Here is a 20,936-nt window from a genome sequence, read left to right on the forward strand (position 1 = left end):
ATCAAATAAAAGCCATCACATTTAAAAAACAAAAAAACAAAAAAAAAGGCCATCACGTTGTACTCTTAAAAGTTGAAGAAAATCATAAAGAAAAAGCAAACATATACATCAATCATTAAAAAATAGCATAACAAAATATAACATCAAGTACAATTCACGTGTTATTTATATACTACACAAGGATCTATACGAATTTTACATAAATGTCATCTACCATTTAATAACAACATGATCCACTAGAAATATTCTTATTATTTCCCGATCCATATTCCTCAAAAAATAGAAGTAAAAAAAATAATTTTAAAAAATTTGGTGAGAGAAAAACACATTGACCTGTTTATTATGCACGGAAAATTATCTACAACTAAGTAATAAATAATAAGGGAAAAAAAGTATTTTTAGTCCATTTTTATTTGATTCTTACGTTTCAAAAGTTGATAGTTTGGACATCGATTTTTAGAAAATCGTTGTCCCTAAAATTAGGTTTCTAAACGGTTCTATTAGTGTCTTTAACAAAAGGGTGATGTGGCGTTGGTGACTTGGATTTTTAATAATTTTATATATTTTTGTAATTGGGTGGCATTTTTTCACCATTTCCCTCTTCTCTTTCGCTCTATTCCCTACTTAATTCCATAACCAGGACACGTATCGGAACAATTTCAAGAATTAAGACGGCATTCCAACATCTAAATTTCACATTAGGGCCAAAAATCCAAGCACATTTCCACTTTCCGTAACCGATAATCTTCGCAGCAGAAGATAATTTGGGGATAAATTTCGTAATCGTCGCAATAGCCACGCGTTCGGAAACGAACACCTGAAGCAGAGAAAATGGGCGGTGCAGGGGAACCAGACGAGACTACTTCCGAAGCTGAGAAAAACTGAGTAAGCGCCATAGCTACACGTGAGCAAATTTCTCGGCGAATGCGCTTGATTTGTTTCGGTTCTTGGACCATTTCCATGGATCTGGAACTCGAGAGAAGAGAAGGCGGTGAGGGGGAGTGTGATGGTGGTGTTAGAGGAAGCAGAGGAAGTAGAAGCAATGGAATATGAAAATAGAAAGGGAATCGGAATGGGAAGGAATTCCATGGATTTGGATTTGGATGCTCTGCTTAGTCGTTCATGGAAGCATAGGAAATGGCGACATGGCACGGCCGCGGCAATCCACTGAGTTAAGGGTTCGAAGAGGAAGGAGGAGGGAAGAGAGAGAAAGTGAAAGAGGGAAGAAAGAGAGAAGAGAGAAGAGAGAAGAGAGAGAGGAGGGAAATGGAAAAAAAATGCCACTTTTTTTTAGAACAATAAAAAAAATCCTCACCCGTCCTCGAAATTTGAGATTCCTCGCAGGAACCCGTTCCTGATTTATAAATATTTTAATTCTTTTTAAAATTTATAGACCGAATAAAAACCTATTTTGAAAGGACCAAAACTACATTTTAGCTTAAAAAAGAAAAAAATAACAAAAATGTCAAATATATCTTCAAAAATAAAACATAAAGTAATCACATAGAACTCTAAAACGTTGTCATGGCGAAATAAAACATATATATCGAAGCGATTTCGAAAAGAAGAAAACACAGACCAAAATGTAAAGAAATGAGTGGAAGTACAATTCAACGACACTAGAAAACACAGATAAAATAAAATACAATTCACAACCAACAAACAACACTAGAAACACCTGGCCTAAAAACAATTAATTAAAAAAAATAGAAAACCCACAATTATGTTGTACACGTAGGCTTGGTATCTAATCATTCAGAGTAGAAATAGATAAAAGTCTAAAAAAAAAAAAAGAGTACATAATATTGCAGTAAAAAGACAAATACACGACATCTATATTTGACGTTTTCACAAGTCTAAAATATAACAAATGTGAGATATACCTTGACAAATTAATAACATTAACTACATTTTATACGTGCAAGTTATATTACAAAATAAAAATATAATATATTAATACAAGTGATATAAAAAATATATGCCGGATTATGATAAAAGTAGTTAAATAAAATTTTGAATATAAAAAATAAACATATATAAAAATAAATATAAGATCTTTTAAAAATATATTGCATATAAATTTTAATAAGCGTAAGATTTCAAATAAATAAATAAATATATAGTGGAGCACTAAATATTATTTTTATATTATGTTTACAAGAGAAATAAACAATAATTCTGAAAAAAGAAAGCATACTATATTGTTAAAAAAATATATGAAATAAATATATTAATAAATTGGTGATAGACAGGTTAAATGAATCTAAGTACTACCGAAAATTTAACAATGTCCATTAAGAAAATCTTTTTGTATTATTAAAAAATTATTTAAAATTCAATGTTACAAATAAAGATAAAAACATATATTAAATCAAGTGATATAAAAGTTATATGTCAGCTTATAATAGAAGTAATTAAATAATAAAAAGAAGACGATATGAAACATGGATTTTTTTTTTTAATAAATGCTGAAACTTATTCCAAATATATATCAACTCCTAAACTATTTCTAAAAATAATGCTTTGGAAATTGTAGGTCGTCTAAGACGATCTATGCCACCTCACGCTTCCCTAATTGCATGGCACCAGACACCATGTATTTTTTTTCCTTTAATTCTGACATATCATCTCGAGAGACATGACTTACACAAAATCATAACATATTTAATACTCTGCCACAGTGGTTGTTCCCTTATCTAGATGTCCACAACCACTGTAGCACAGTATTAAAACTATTATCATTTAGCATGTCGTCTATTGAAGAGACATGCCAGAATTAAAACTACGATTTCCAAAGCATTATTTTTTGAAATAGTTTACGAGTTAGATATATATTTGGAATAAGTTTCGAACGAAGCATTATTAAAAAAAATTCCTATCAAACACAAAAAAACATGTATAAAATAAATATCATAGAAACGAATATATATGTAAGAATTAAATTCACAGAAAAAGGCATAAAGTAAATAGAAATAGGTCAAAGATACTAAAAAAGATCAAGTGGAGAGTAGATATGATACATTTTAAGAATATGTTAATGGTTGGATATAAAATTTAATAATTCTGCACTAACCAATACGTAAAAAAAAATAAAATTAAACAAAAGAATAAAAAATGAGCAAAGAATCCAATACATGAAAACAAAAAATGAAATAAAGAACCATTCATAATCAATAGATATAAACTTATTTTTCATTTATATGAGCCATTGATAAGAGTCATTTATATCAATATCTCAGCACCATCGAAAAAAATTCACATTCTTTCAATCCTAGATGAGAATTATGTTTCTTATCAATGCTTCATAATAAATGAGTCATTTCTATAATATTGCACTAACCAATTTTACTTGATGAGAGCATCCAAATCTAAACAGATATCATATGACGTTCACGGTATCTAAACATGAAATTTTATAGGTAGAGTTTCATTTTTTTTATACCACCAAAAGCCTAGAAGGTAGGCAACAAAATATGAGCACCCAACCAATAATATGCTCCAATGATGAATTAACTGAATGGTAGATTCCACATCTAAAAAGAAATTCCACATGATGGTATCAAACAATAATAAATCAAGCAGTTAATCGAACAATCAGAGAAAAAGCACAAACTAAAACCCAAACAACTATAGCAAACGATAAAATATTAAAAAGGTAAAAACGGGAGCATTAGGTAAAAGAGAAGAATACGACTATTCCAAAATTGAATGAATGTGGCAAAATAACCATCAGTCAGAATAGCAACTCGACAGAATCTCATTAAAATAAAAAAAATGAAAAATACTATAAACTACACTTTCAAACTTCAATGATCAATATAAACACTAATAATAATAATAAACTAATAACAAAAATTTATTAACAAAAGTTAGTAAATATTAAATGAAGTATATAAGTGAAATAACACAATTCAATAGGAGATAAAACAAGCAATTGCACTGCTTTATGGCATACCATGAAAAAACTGCAACTACTGCTCCATTGGTCATGAAGTAGCAGAAAGGCTCCTGCCCCAGCCACAAACCAATAATGTTATAGAAAAAAAACTTAATAATTATTTAGATTAGTGTTATTGTTGTGATTAACACTCAAAATTAGTCAACATGACCATATAAAACTGGTAAAGACATATATCTCCGATCAATAGGTTGTATGTTTGAATCTCCAACCCATACATTGTACTAAAAAAACACTCAAAGTCAAAACAAGAACAGAACAAATCAACAAAAAAGACTTGATGCGAGCACAAAAAATAAGAGAAAGCATAATGAACACCCAAGTTTCTAAGTAGTTCAACCTTTTGGTTTTCATACAAGGTACAAATCAAAAATCAATGACCTTCATTCAAAGAGAGAAGAAATTCAATGGGTAACACGATACAAGCTTATCTACCTACTAAAAGAGTTCAAAACAATTAGTCAGATACAACAACCACCCTTTTTAACTAAGTGGTTACATAAAGAAGGGATAACTAAAGAAAAATACCTCACATGACTTGCAACAAAGCTAACAGGTTATCATGACCCATCGACAAAAAGAGTTGGGTCCGAATCTCCAAACCAACATGTTCTCCTAAGAAAACACTCAAAATCAAAACAACGGATCCAATCAACATAAAGAGTAGATAAGAGTACAAAAAAATAAGAGAGAGCAGAATGAGCACCTGAGTATTTAAATGGTTCAACCTTTTTGGTCTACATCCACGATATAAATCAGATATTGATAACCTTCATTCATAGAGAGAAGAAATTCAATGGGTGTTACGTGATACAAGCTAGCTGGATATCGAAACGATACAAGCTAGCTACCTACTCGAATAGTCCAAAAGACTTAGTTAGATATATAACCACCCTTTTTAACTAAGTGGTTATATGAAGTACTAACTACGGAAAAATAGTAGAGTAAAAAATAACTCACATGACTAACGTAAAACAAAGAATATGAGAAATTAACTCTAACAATTATCATGACCCATGGACACAAAGCGTTTAGGTTCGAATCTCCAAACCAACATGTTGTTCTACTAAAAAAGAAAAAAACTCGAAATCAAAACAACAAAACCAACTAACACAAAGAATTTATACAAGTACAAAGAATAAAGAATAAGAAGAGCAGAATGAACACCCAAGTAGTTAAGTGGTTCGACCTTCTCGTCTACATCCACCGTACAAAACAGAGATCGATGACCTTCATTTATAGAGAGAATAAATTCAATGGGTTACACAATACAAGCTACCTCAATATCAAAATTATACAAGCTACTTACCTACTAGAATAGTCCAAAAGAATTAGTTAGATATAATAATCACCCTTTTAACTAAGTGGTTATAGGAAGGAGTAACCAAAGAAAAAGAGCAGAGTAAAAAATAGCTCACCTGACTTACTATAATGATTATGAGAAATTAACCCTAACAGTTATTATAACTCATCAACACAGAGTTGGGTTCCAATCTCCACCTCCACATGTTGTTGTACTAAAAAAATACTTCAAATCAAAACAAGAACCGAACCAATCAACACATAAAGTGGATACAAAGAATAAGAAAGAGTAGCATGACCACCCAAATTCTTAAGTGGTTCGACCTTTTGGTCTACATCCACTATACAAATCAAAGATTGACCTTCATTCATAGAAAGTAAACTCAATTGGTTACACGATACAACCTAAGCTGCCTATTGGAATAGCCCAGAACAATTAATCAGATGCAATAACCGCCCTTTTTAAATAAGTGGTTACACATGAAAGAAGCAATAATAGAGAAAAACATTAGAGTAAACAATAGCTCACATGACTTACTAGAAAGACTATGAGAAATAAACTCCAACAATTATCATGACCCATGGACAAAAAGAGTTGAGTTCGAATCTCCAAATCAACATGTCGTTCTACTAAAAAAACACTCAAAGTCAAAACAACAAAACCAATTAACACAAAGTTGATACGAATACAAATAATAAGAGAGAGCAAAATGAACACCCAAATATTTAAGTAGTTTGACCTTCTGGTCTACATCCACTGTACAACTCAGAGATCAATGACCTTCATTCAAAGAGAGAAGAAATTCAATAGGTTACACGAAAAAAAACTAGCTGAATATCAAAACGATACAAGTTAGCTACCTACTGGAATAATCCAGAAGAATTAGTCAAATAAAGTAACCACCTTTTATAACTAAACCGTTATATGAAAAAGTAACTAAAGAAAAACAATAGAGAAAAAAATAGCTCGCATGACTTATTACAGAGACTGAAAAAGTAACTTTAACCATTATCATGACCCATCCACACAGAGTTGGGTTCGGATCTTCACCTCACCTCTTATATAACCAAAAAAAAACTCTCAAAATCAAAACAAGGATGAACCAATCAACACATAGAGTTGAGACAAGTACAAAAAAATAAGAGAGAGGATAATGAACACTCAAGTTTTTAAGTGGTTCAACCTTTTGGTCTACAATTACATCCACGGTACAAATTAGAGAACAAATTAGAGAACGATGACCTTCATTCATAGAGAGAGAAAATTCAATAGGTTACACAATACAACTAGCTTCTACTGGAATAGTGCAGAATAATTAGTCAAATTGAATAACCACCATTTTTAACTAAGTGGTTATATGCAAAGGGGTGGCTAAAGAAAAACAGGAGTAAAAAACAGCTTAACTGACTTACTACAGAGACTATGAGAAATTAACTCTAAAAGTTATCATGACTCCATACTAACGAAAAACAATCCAACCCATAATCCACGACTAGTGTCCAATAAAGAAACATACAATTATTTCATCATTGATCTGTTTATCTGAACTAAAAGATTGAACAAGCCATATCTAATTGAAAGACAGCCAAATAAATGGTTTTTCCAACTAAAACACGACATATTTCAATCAACCTATTTTTAGAAATTCAATTTAAAAGATTAAGTGCAGGTAACAATATCAACCATCATGGGATGGCTCAGGTGGTCAATAAGGACCTTTGTAAATAGTAAAGGACTTAGAAGGAATGAGTTCAGACCATGGTGGCCACCTACACCTACCTAGGATTTAATATCCTACGAGTTACCTTGTCAACCAAATGTAGTAGGGACAGGCGATTGACCCGTGATTAGTTGAGGTGCGCGCAAGCTGGCCCAGACACACGGATTTCAAAAAAAAAAGTGCAGGTAACAATATCTGCGTTAATTAAATTTAACACCTTAACAATATTAAAATATCACATCCATCAAAAACCTGTTAATATATATAACAACCAAAACCTTCCTATACTAATGAAAAGTTGTTTAAAAAAAAAAAACATAACCAAAACCAACATATTTCTTACCCTTCCCGCTCCTAATCCATAAACATTTCTTCTGTTACTAAACAAACATAGATAAGTATAAACATTCAAGTTTGATGGATAACATCATATTATTGTTATTGTTATGAGAAAGATAACAAACCAATACATCTATCTTTCCGTTGTCCTAGAAAATACCTCAAAATTTTCAAGAGGACAGTAATATTCCATCTTCTATAACTTTTTCATAACCACTTGAAAAATAATGTTTATTCTTCCATATTAACCTACAAACATCGAGATCACCTTCTTTCACCATTCTCGATGTCAAGTTCCATATGTCAACACCTCCAAACTAAATTGGACCACTTACCATACTAGATGAGAACTATGTTCCTTTATCAATTTCTTCGTAACCACCTTTTGTATCAATTGACTTCTAGATTCAACTTAGTCCAATAAAAATCTTAAACCCACATAAAACATAAGGTTTGTTCTTCCATATTTAGCCCACCCATATTGATATCATCTCTTTCTACCGCCTTAGGTATATATAAAGCTCCATTTTAAAACCTCCCAATTCGTTTTATACAACTTCTTGATATCTTAGATAAGAACTATGCTCCTTATTCAATTGCTTCACAACCACTCTTTTCTTATTCCAAGTCCATTAAAATAAATATGATCATTATATACTTGTTTAACAACCATTCTTTTATCCTTTACCCTCGAAAGTCTCCCAACAATCCAACTAATTCATTTCCAAAATAATTTAGATCCACCACAAATTAGAGGTATAATTCCATAAAAATAACTTTGGTACCTATATCAACTAATTCAACACAGCTAGTTGAATCCAAACTTATTTCCTCGGTGTTTTGCTACTGTTGTTATCTCTTTTAGCCGAAGACAAATGTTCTAACAAATTTACGTAAATAACCAATTCTTAATTCCTCGTTGGTATTTTTCGTATTTCCTTAGAAATCTCATATCTTATTCCCTTAGAAATATCAAACCTCAAATCTATTTGACCAATTATGTTCATTCTTCTATCTAAAATCTATTTGACCAGTAATGCTCATTCTTCTATCTAAAAGTCTATTTCACCAAATAATGTTCCTTCTTCTATCTAAACCTACAAACGCCAATATCACCTCTATCCAACTTCGCAGAGGTAAAATTCTATTTCCATTGATATAAATTTAAATTCCCATCTTAACGTACCATTGGCCCGACAAAAAAAGATCGACAAGACGCAAAGCTTAAATTGTGCGAAGTAATTGATATAAGAAATAATTGATTGCAGTCGCTCGAATTGCTTTGAGGTACGTCCAATCAATGAGGAGGTGTCAACCCAAGCAACCAAATCACCACTCATGCACCGTACACACAAAGGATCCAATCGACACTCAACTATTTGTGCCCCCGTAAACAAAGAAAGGGTACTAAATTGTCAAACGAAGCCACCGCAACGTCGTACACGGTCAAACAACCAGCCAACCAATTTTCGGAACCATCTCTTTCTTTCTAATAGGGGAGTGATCGAGGGCAATCTCGTCTCGCTTGGGGCAAAAAAAAATCCGCAACTTTGTATAGGTCGTTTCTTATTATCGAAAGTCGACAAATTAAATAGTCATGTGCAAGCATTGTCAAAGCAAACCCCCTCAGGTTCAACTTGAAAACCCCTTCTCTCCCTAGTCTGGTGATGGTACATACGTCTACATTTGATCAGAGAACCCCCTTCTCTTCTCTCCCTCGTCCGGTGGTGGGACATAGGTGTACATTTGATCAGATATCCCACGGGAAGGGTTGGGTGGTTAAGAACCATTAGTCTTATGTTTCAAGGCGACTACTTCTTAAGGATAATATAAATGCAATCGATTTTATGGACAACCAACACATCCACGCAACCATTGGTCCTTTATTTAAAGGAAACCAATTTTAAGGGACAACTGACAGATCAAGGCAGCACATTGGTCCTACATTTTGAGGAATCTAATTTTTAGGGACAACCGACATATCAAGGTAACCACTAGTCCTACAATTTGAGGCAACCGATAGATCGAGGATATTATTGATTCTACATTTCATGCTAACCAACTTTTAAGGACAACTACGTATCAAGGCAACTGTTGGTCCTTGATTTTGAGGCAACTAATATTAGGGGCAGCCGACATACGACAACACAGGCTTCTAGGATCATCATGCACCCCACTAAGGGTGTTGACAGAAAAGGACCGACAAGAAGCGACACATAAATAATGCAAGGTAACCGATGCAAAAACTGATTGATTGCGAGACACATAAATAATGACGAGGTGTCAGTGCCTACAGTTTGATGTCAAGCATCGAACCTACGAACTTAAACAACCAAATCACCACTCATGCATCGTACGCCACAATGGATCCAATCGACTCTCGACTATTTACGCCCATACAAGCAAGGAAGCAATGCAAAATCGTCCACAAAGCCAAGGCCACAACATCATGTGCGATCAAACAACCATCCAACCGCTTTTCAAAACCATCTCTTTCTTTCTAATGAGAAAGCCTTTTCGTCAAAAAGGGGAGTGAGGCAACCAATTCGTAAGGACAACCGACATATAGATGCAACAAATTTTAGGGATAGCCAACATATCCAGACGACTATTTTTGGTCCTACATTTTGAGGCATCTAGTTTTTAGGGATAAACGACTTATCGCGGCAACCATTGGTCCTCTAGTTTGAGGCAACAAATTTTAAGGCAAACCGATATATTGAGACAATTATTGGTCCTACATCTCGAGCTAACCAACTTTTAGGAACAACAACAATATATAGGTGTCGGTCCCACACCGGATCTAACCAACGCTCGACTATTTGCACCCCTGCAAGCAAGGCAAGGGTGCGACATTGTCAGGCAAAGCCATGTAAGCAACGTCATGCGCAATCGAACAACCATCCAACCGTTTTTCCAAACCATCTATTTCTTTCTAATGGGCAAGCCCTTTCATCGAACGGCGGAGTGATCAAGGACTATCTCATCTCACTTGGGACAAGCACACTGCGACATTGCAAGCTAGGTCGTTTCTTATTATCGAAAGCAAACAAATGAACCAGCCAAGTGCAAGCAGTGTCGAAGCAAGCCCGCGTCAAGTTCGACTCAACAACCCCTTCTTTTTCCCTCGTCTGATATCCCACAAGAAAGGTTGAGTGGCTAAGTAACCACTAGTCTTTTTCAAGGCAACCAATTCTTAAGGACAATAGATATAAAGATGCAACCAATTCTAGGGACGGCCAACATATCAACTATTGGTCCTTTATTTCAAGGGACAACTAGCAACACGTTGGTCCTACATTTTGATGCTTCTATTTGGACAGCCGACTTATCAAGGCAACTATTGCTTCTGCAGTTATAGGCAACCAATTTTAGGGATCAAGACAATTATTGGTTCAACATCTCGAGCTAACCAACTTTTAGGAACAACTACATATTGACGCAAATGTTGGTCCTGTATTTTGAGGCAACTAATTTTTAGGGACAATCGGGATATCGAGGCACCTATTGGAACTATATTTCGAGGAAACCAATTTTTAGGAACATCCAACATATTAAAGAAAAAATTGTCCTTTATTTCGATATAACTAAAACTTAGGGGCAAATAGACATACTGAGGCAACCCGGGCTTTCTAGGATCGTCATGCACCCCACTGAAGGTGCCGAAATAAAGGGATCGACAAGATGTGTCACTTAAATAGTGCAAGGCAATCATTGCAAGAACCGATCAATTGCGAGGTACATCCAATCAATGTAGAGGTGTAGGTCCCGACACTCTGATGCTAAAGCATCAAGCCTACTAACCCAAGCAACCAAAATCACTACTCATGCGCCGTACGCCACAATGGATTTGAACAACGCTCGACTATATGTGCCCTTGCAAGCAAGGCAAGGGTGCAAAATCATCAAGCGAAGCCAAGCCCGCAACGTCGTGCGCGGTCGAACAACCATCCAACCATTTTTCCAAGCCATCTCTTTCTTTCTTATGGGCGAGCCTTTTCGTCGATGGGGGAGTGATCAGTGGCAATCTCGTCTCGCTTCGGACAATTGTCCTTTATTTTGGGGCAACTAAAACTTAGGGGCAATAGACATACCGAGGCAACCCAGGCTTTCTAGGGTCGTCATGCACCCCGCTAAAGGTGCCGACATAAAGGGATGGACAAGACGTGTCACTTAAATAGTGCAAGGCAATCATTGCAAGAACCGATCAATTGCAAGGTACATCCAATCAATGTAGAGGTGTAGGTCCCGACAGTTTGATGCTAAAGCATCAAGCCTGCTAACCCAAGCAACCAAAATCACCACTCATGCGTCGTACGCCACAACGGATTTGAACGACGCTCGACTATTTGCGCCCTCGCAAGCAAGGCAAGGGTGCAAAATCGTCAAGCGAAGCCAAGCCCGCAACGTCGTGCGCGGTCGAACAACCATCCAACCATTTTGGGCGAGCCTTTTCGTCGAACGGGGGAGTGATCAAGGGCAATCTCGTCTCGCTTCGGACAATTGTCCTTTATTTTGGGGCAACTAAAACTTAGGGGCAATAGACATATCGAGGCAACCCATGCTTTCTAGGATCGTCATGCACCCCGCTAAAGGTGTCGACATAAAGGGATCGACAAGACATGTCACTTAAATAGTGCAAGGCAATCATTGCAAGAACCGATCAATTGCAAGGTACACCAATCAATGTAGAGGTGCAGGTCCCAACAGTTTGATGCTAAAGCATCAAGCCTGCTAACCCAAGCAACCAAAATCACTACTCATGCGCCGTACGCCACAATGGATTTGAACGATGCTCGACTATTTGCGCCCCCGCAAGCAAGGCAAGGGTGCAAAATCGTCAAGCAAAGCCAAGCCCGCAACGTCGTGCGCGGTCGAACAACCATCCAACCATTTTGGGCGAGCCTTTTCGTCGAACGGGGGAGTGATCAAGGGCAATCTCGTCTCGCTTCGGACAATTGTCCTTTATTTTGGGGCAACTAAAACTTAGGGGCAATAGACATATCGAGGCAACCCATGCTTCTAGGATCGTCATGCACCCCGCTAAAGGTGTCGACATAAAGGGATCGACAAGACATGTCACTTAAATAGTGCAAGGCAATCATTGCAAGAACCGATCAATTGCAAGGTACACCAATCAATGTAGAGGTGCAGGTCCCAACAGTTTGATGCTAAAGCATCAAGCCTGCTAACCCAAGCAACCAAAATCACTACTCATGCGCCGTACGCCACAATGGATTTGAACGATGCTCGACTATTTGCGCCCCTGCAAGCAAGGCAAGGGTGCAAAATCGTCAAGCGAAGCCAAGCCCGCAACGTCGTGCGCGGTCGAACAACCATCCAACCATTTTTCCAAGCCATCTCTTTCTTTCTTATGGGCGAGCCTTTTCGTCGAACGGGGGAGTGATCAGGGGCAATCTCGTCTCGCTTCGGACAATTGTCCTTTATTTTGGGGCAACTAAAACTTAGGGGCAATAGACATACCGAGGCAACCCAGGCTTTCTAGGATCGTCATGCACCCCGCTAAAGGTGCCGACATAAAGGGATGGACAAGACGTGTCACTTAAATAGTGCAAGGCAATCATTGCAAGAACCGATCAATTGCGAGGTACATCCAATCAATGTAGAGGTGTAGGTCCCGACAGTTTGATGCTAAAGCATCAAGCTTGCTAACCCAAGCAACCAAAATCACCACTCATGCGCCGTACGCCACAATGGATTTGAACGATGCTCGACTATTTGCGCCCCCGCAAGCAAGGCAAGGGTGCAAAATCGTCAAGCAGCAAGCCAAGCCCGCAACGTCGTGCGCGGTCGAACAACCATCCAACCATTTTGGGCGAGCCTTTTCGTCGAACGGGGGAGTGATCAAGGGCAATCTCGTCTCGCTTCGGACAATTGTCCTTTATTTTGGGGCAACTAAAACTTAGGGGCAATAGACATATCGAGGCAACCCATGCTTTCTAGGATCGTCATGCACCCCGCTAAAGGTGTCGACATAAAGGGATCGACAAGACATGTCACTTAAATAGTGCAAGGCAATCATTGCAAGAACCGATCAATTGCAAGGTACACCAATCAATGTAGAGGTGCAGGTCCCAACAGTTTGATGCTAAAGCATCAAGCCTGCTAACCCAAGCAACCAAAATCACCACTCATGCGCCGTACGCCACAATGGATTTGAACGATGCTCGACTATTTGCGCCCCCGCAAGCAAGGCAAGGGTGCAAAATCGTCAAGCAAAGCCAAGCCCGCAACGTCGTGCGCGGTCGAACAACCATCCAACCATTTTTGGCGAGCCTTTTCGTCGAACGGGGGAGTGATCAAGGGCAATCTCGTCTCGCTTCGGACAATTGTCCTTTATTTTGGGGCAACTAAAACTTAGGGGCAATAGACATATCGAGGCAACCCATGCTTTCTAGGATCGTCATGCACCCCGCTAAAGGTGTCGACATAAAGGGATCGACAAGACATGTCACTTAAATAGTGCAAGGCAATCATTGCAAGAACCGATCAATTGCAAGGTACACCAATCAATGTAGAGGTGCAGGTCCCAACAGTTTGATGCTAAAGCATCAAGCCTGCTAACCCAAGCAACCAAAATCACTACTCATGCGCCGTACGCCACAATGGATTTGAACGATGCTCGACTATTTGCGCCCCTGCAAGCAAGGCAAGGGTGCAAAATCGTCAAGCGAAGCCAAGCCCGCAACGTCGTGCGCGGTCGAACAACCATCCAACCATTTTTCCAAGCCATCTCTTTCTTTCTTATGGGCGAGCCTTTTCGTCGAACGGGGGAGTGATCAGGGGCAATCTCGTCTCGCTTCGGACAATTGTCCTTTATTTTGGGGCAACTAAAACTTAGGGGCAATAGACATACCGAGGCAACCCAGGCTTTCTAGGATCGTCATGCACCCCGCTAAAGGTGCCGACATAAAGGGATGGACAAGACGTGTCACTTAAATAGTGCAAGGCAATCATTGCAAGAACCGATCAATTGCGAGGTACATCCAATCAATGTAGAGGTGTAGGTCCCGACAGTTTGATGCTAAAGCATCAAGCTTGCTAACCCAAGCAACAAAATCACCACTCATGCGCCGTACGCCACAATGGATTTGAACGATGCTCGACTATTTGCGCCCCCGCAAGCAAGGCAAGGGTGCAAAATCGTCAAGCAAAGCCAAGCCCGCAACGTCGTGCGCGGTCGAACAACCATCCAACCATTTTGGGCGAGCCTTTTCGTCGAACGGGGGAGTGATCAAGGGCAATCTCGTCTCGCTTCGGACAATTGTCCTTTATTTTGGGGCAACTAAAACTTAGGGGCAATAGACATATCGAGGCAACCCATGCTTTCTAGGATCGTCATGCACCCCGCTAAAGGTGTCGACATAAAGGGATCGACAAGACATGTCACTTAAATAGTGCAAGGCAATCATTGCAAGAACCGATCAATTGCAAGGTACACCAATCAATGTAGAGGTGCAGGTCCCAACAGTTTGATGCTAAAGCATCAAGCCTGCTAACCCAAGCAACCAAAATCACTACTCATGCGCCGTACGCCACAATGGATTTGAACGATGCTCGACTATTTGCGCCCCTGCAAGCAAGGCAAGGGTGCAAAATCGTCAAGCGAAGCCAAGCCCGCAACGTCGTGCGCGGTCGAACAACCATCCAACCATTTTTCCAAGCCATCTCTTTCTTTCTTATGGGCGAGCCTTTTCGTCGAACGGGGGAGTGATCAGGGGCAATCTCGTCTCGCTTCAGACAATTGTCCTTTATTTTGGGGCAACTAAAACTTAGGGGCAATAGACATACTGAGGCAACCCAGGCTTTCTAGGATCGTCATGCACCCCGCTAAAGGTGCCGACATAAAGGGATGGACAAGACGTGTCACTTAAATAGTGCAAGGCAATCATTGCAAGAACCGATCAATTGCGAGGTACATCCAATCAATGTAGAGGTGTAGGTCCCGACAGTTTGATGCTAAAGCATCAAGCTTGCTAACCCAAGCAACCAAAATCACCACTCATGCGCCGTACGCCACAATGGATTTGAACGATGCTCGACTATTTGCGCCCCCGCAAGCAAGGCAAGGGTGCAAAATCGTCAAGCAAAGCCAAGCCCGCAACGTCGTGCGCGGTCGAACAACCATCCAACCATTTTTCCAAGCCATCTCTTTCTTTCTGATGGGCAAGCCTTTTTGTCGAACGGGGGAGTGATCAGGGGCAATCTCGTCTCGCTTCGGCCAATTGTCCTTTATTTTGAGGCAACTAAAACTTAGGGGCTTATAGACATACCGAGGCAACCGGGGCTTTCTAGGATCGTCATGCACCCCGCTAAGGGTGCCGACTTAAAGGGATCGACAAGACGTGTCACTTAAATAGTGCAAGGCAATCATTGCAAGAACCGATCAATTGCAAGGTACATCAAATCAATGTAGAGGTGTAGGTCTCGATAGTTTGATGCTAAAACATCAAGCCTGCTAACCCAAGCAACCAAATCACCACTCATGCGCCGTACGCCACAACGGATCTGATCGACGCTCAACCATTTGCACCCGTGCAAGGAAATCAAGGGCGCAAAATCGTCAGGCGTAGTCAAGCCCGCAACGTCGTGCGCGGTCGAGCAACCATCCAACCCTTTATCCAAACCATCTCTTTCTTTCTAATGGGCGAGCCCTTTTTTCGAACAAGGGAGTGATCAGGGGCAATCTTGTCTCACTTGGTACAAGCATGCTGCGACTCTACAAGCTAGGTCGTTTCGTATTATCGAAAGCTAACAAATGAAACAGCCATGTGCAAGCATCATTGAAGCAAGCCCGCCTCAAGTTCGACTCGACAACCCCTTTTCACTCCCTCGTCCGATGGAGGGGCATAGGTGTACATTTGATCCAATATGCCACAGGAAAAGTTCAACTCCTAAGTAACCGTTGGTCTTATATTTAAAGGCAACCAATTCTTAAAGGACAACCGACATATAGATATATAGATGCAATCAATTTTAGGGACAACCAACATATCTAGGCAACCATTGTTTCAAGAAAACAAGTTCTAAGGGACAAATGACATATCAAGGCAGCACATTGGTCCTACATTTCGAGGCATCTAATTTTTAGGGACAACCAACATATCAAGGCAACCATTGGCCAACAATTTGAGGCAACCAATTTTAAGGGACGACCAATATCTAGGCAACCATTGTTTCAAGAAAATAAGTTCTAAGGGACAACTGACATATCAAGGCAGCACATTGGTCTTACATTTCGAGGCATCTAATTTTTAGGGACAACCGACATATCAAGGCAACCATTGGCCAACAATTTGAGCCAACCAATTTTAAGGGACAACCAATATATCGAGGCAATTATTAGTCCTACATCTCAAGCCAACCAACTTTTGGGAATAAACGACATATTGAGGCAACCATTAGTCTGGTATTTCAGGGCAACTATTTTTTAGGGACAATCGAGATATCGAAGCAACTATTGGTCCTATATTTCGAGGAAACCAATTTTTAGGGAGATCTGACATATTGAAGCAACAATTGTCCTTTACTTTAAGGCAACTAATACTTAGCTATAGGGAGATTCTTATAATATTAATATATCATGCTTCTAATACTCTATACATTAGAATATTTATGGAAGAAACAAGACATTTCAATTTAACTATTCTATTACTCATTTAATCTTTTTAAATTGATCATTTCATGAATAACATTCAGATGCTTCAAATAAAATAATAGTTAAGCAAAAAAGTCTAACCGTGTGAACAGAGATTCAAATTTAAAGATACTCTTGAATAATTTGACTTTTCCACAACTATCACCATAAAACTTTAAATTTAAAATAATATTATGCATTACAAGTAACCCAACAATCAAAACAGAATGAATGAAATATATCTAAATCGTGTATTCAAATACTTTAATTTCAAAGAAAAGAAGAACTCCGTTCAAATTTAGATTTAAATTCTCAAAATAAAACTCCAATAAATGCAATAAGTGCACAGTGTGCATATTCTAAAACCAAATTGTTAACTCATCCCTCATGCATAATTATATTGGAGAGATAGGATAATAATCATAACTACCAATCAATCCCAAAAAGCCAACTAGCTAAACTTACCCATTTCTAGCTTAAATGAAGGAATGAGAATTTCATAAGGTCTTTAATTAGTTTAACAGGTAAAAGTTACATAAATTATTTAAAATCTATTATTACTCAAAAATCACAAAACGCAGTGAAAATAAACAATTGAATGAGAATTAGAATTATACGTACCAGATAGGTAGATACCAATGCCAAATTGCAATCCTTCCTTCCATTATTCTTCCTTTGTCGAAGCCACCAGATCACTCACAGTAGAAGTGACATGTGAAAACTTGCTAGAGTGTGCTGCATTTAGATATCATCCAAGATATAATTATAGCTTGGGAGCTTGGTATAAACTTGCGAGAAACCTAGGCATCTCAAACAATTTCGAGATAGATTGTGTAAAATTGTTAGAGTCTTTTGAATGGGTTAGAAGAATAATGTGGTTGGGGATTTCATATTACTAGATGTAGGACAATGGTTTTTTTTTTTTTTTTAATATGTGAGTGAATTTAAAAACCCTATTCAATTATTATTAGAGGACAAACCAATTTTGAACAATAAATATTTTTGCAAGTAAAAGAGAACGGAAGAGCCAAGCTGTCAAAGAGAGCATTAAAGAACAAGTTAAAATAAATAAAATAGAGTTATTTTACCAATTCTTGCTGCTGTCCAGATCCAGAAACACAAAGTCAAAACCAAAGTAAAAGGAGATGGAAAAAACAAGAATCATTTTATTAAAATATTTAAAGAAAAAAAAAAGACCCCATGTCTTCTTTTATGGTCGTTGGTCTTTCATCAAAACCCCAAAAAGAAAAACACACAGAAGTAACAATAGCATGTAGTTACTAAACCAACAAACGAAACATTTTTACAGGCAAACTTATCCCATTTTCAATATTGGAAAAAAAAAGTCAAAAAGTTTTCAAATATTAACAAACTTATCACATTTTCAATATTGTTGAATAACAACACAAACTGCAATCTCAGAGAATCTAAACCTAAAATATCAACTTCGTGGCCAACTAGAATTAATGGAGTAATTGAATGCTCAAATGCTCTAGACTTGTTTAAATTTTACTTCAATATATGATATCCATCCAAACCATTAAATTGTATAATACAGGTTGTATTGCCAGTTTGTGGCGTTATTGCTATAAAATCATAAGTTCATAATTAATTATCTTAAAAACTCTCAATGTTGGTTCGAGAATATCTCCGGTTAGGATTTTGCCCTTTTTCCTTATGCCACTTTCTCAAGTGATTACTTATTTTGGCTTTCTAACAAAGGACTAGCGAGATTGTGTTATAAATTACATAATTCATATGTCTTACTAAAGTTTTGATTATAAAATACATAAAAAAAAAACAGCGAACGAAAAAATATATTATTAAAAAAAACATACTCCGACTTGATAGTATTATTGAGAGTATAATGGAGAATGTACTCAGTGTAATTTGAAAGCCTACTTTGGAGAATCATCTGAGAAGAATCAAGATGTTCTTGAATATTCGAATATTGAGAACTGAGTCTTAAGAAGTATTAAATTAAGGGATAATTGTGGTAGTTTTTACTGTGTAAATTCCCTGAAATCCCTAAAATTAATAATCTGAAATCAACTCCAAGTCTCAAGTACCATTGTACAAGTACCATTGTAGAAAACCAACAATGTCATACCTCTGACAGAGGAATTCATTGGCGGTCGCATTCTGATCTCGTCGTCGATTGTTGATTCCGAACATTTCGAAGACTTTGTCGGTGAAGACGATCAAAACCCTAGTAGAAATCAAAAGGCGCATCTTCGGTTCCTTCTTGACCCTAGCTTGCTTCACGAACATGGCTGAAAACAGAGAGTAAAGTCGTGGAGCGATAGAGAGAAGAGTAAGGAACCCTCATGGCGTTGTTACCGATCGAGATCTGCTCCAGAAATTCCATCGAAGAAGTCTGAGGAGGGAAAACTTCTCTGCCCTGGCGCGAAAATAAGGACTTTCGAGAAACCCCTCTTCTTTTTTTCTTCAGAAGGAGCGTAACTATTACGCAGTGACAGGCTGTGGTTGACATTAAATAATAATAATAAAAAATTTAATCTAATCTAATTATTTTGTTACGTCCGACTCCTCCAACGGTAATACTTAATTATTATTTGAATTCTAATTCTAATTTCTGTTTTTGCTTTCACACGCGCCATCAATTAATATCTTTAATTGATTCGTCTCGTTCTTGAGGATTCTTCTATTTTTATTATTTTTTTCTTATTTGTATAATGCTTTGGCTTCATAAATCATAAATATCAACTGTTTTTTCACTTTTTACACATTTTCGATTTTTTAACAATTCTTTCCTTTTTTTAGTAACTTAAATAACAGTATTAATTAAAAGCTAATTTGAACTAACTCAAATAGGTTAAACCACGTACGACTAGAATGTCGTGAGTTCAGATCCTATATTCAAACTCAGAGATCAAAAATATATTTTTAAAATAAAAGAAATTTGCAAGTATTCTCATTTTCTGTTGCTTCACTATGTCCTTTTGTAGTCCTAAATGTACCAAGTGATTCCGCACGTGCTATTTCGGCTTTGGTGCTTGCTATCGACCCCAACTGCTAACTATCTTCCCTTTACCTTTACTTGCCTCTCTTATTTCACTCCCTCCCAAAAAAAAATTGTTTTTGTTTATTTTGTTTTTATAAGAAATTGTATGGAATATTCGAATTCATGATATTGGTCAAAGACATGAACCAATTATATTGAATTAGCAAAATAAAAAAATTGTTAACTCTGATGAGAACATAATAATTAGTTATCATATATAGTGATATGCACCTTTTGTGTCAATGTACCACTTGATACATTGTACACAAGTTTATTTTTGATTTTGTCCAACCAAACAAAAAAAATCGCACCTTCAAACTTTTTTTTTTAATGTTATATACATTAACCAATTCATCTAAGTTAACTCTAAAAAATTAATATTAAATAAGTTATGGTGATAATTTATATAGGTGAACTAGATAAAACAAATACATAAGAGTCCATTCTTGACAAAGTAGTCTAATGGGCAAGACTCCCCACTGCAATGGTGCTTCGCTAGCCTCGAATGGCTAGGTACGCACTCATTGGACTTTCTTTTTACGAACGCAGAATGATCAATATTCTTTCTATGGAGACCATTCCATCGATCTTTATTATGGTGCAGCATGTTATATGAACTTAGTTGCCGGTACCGAGGTTCAGTTCATTTGGAAAGAAGGTTGGGAGACTTGTATGAACCACGAGCAGAAAGACGATATGAATGGAGGTTTTGAAAAATGGTGGAATAAAAAGGAATAAGATAGATTCTTACGGAACATCCGGGATCAAGAAGATTCAATTAATGATAAAAGAAATACATTTTCAATTGATTTTTTTCTATTTATTATTATTTTTTTTTATATATGCTTGTCTTTACTCCATAGTGCCAAATTGGCTTAAAATTCTAGATAATCATTACTTAGTTTAATTAGCAAGATAGCCTGTGCGAGAACT

General features: G+C 37.2%; 1 long non-coding RNA gene across 2 annotated transcripts; it reads right to left on the reverse strand.

The window, feature by feature from the left end:
- Positions 1-3,835: 3,835 nt before the first annotated feature.
- Positions 3,836-19,431, reverse strand: LOC148211049 (uncharacterized). Of its 2 annotated transcripts, XR_015791923.1 has the most exons (5): positions 19,089-19,431; positions 17,600-17,713; positions 4,665-7,176; positions 4,487-4,573; positions 3,836-4,008 (listed from the first exon to the last, which is right to left on the reverse strand). It is a non-coding gene; the product is annotated as an uncharacterized LOC148211049 (long non-coding RNA). The 2 variants fall into 2 exon arrangements; XR_015791922.1 differs by having other exon boundaries at positions 3,836-4,573.
- Between the last annotated feature and the right edge of the window lie 1,505 nt (positions 19,432-20,936).

This window comes from Momordica charantia, assembly GCF_013281855.1.
Source record: "Momordica charantia cultivar OHB3-1 chromosome 6 unlocalized genomic scaffold, Mcharantia_2.0 BLBB01000006.1, whole genome shotgun sequence".
Lineage (NCBI taxonomy): Eukaryota > Viridiplantae > Streptophyta > Magnoliopsida > Cucurbitales > Cucurbitaceae > Momordica > Momordica charantia.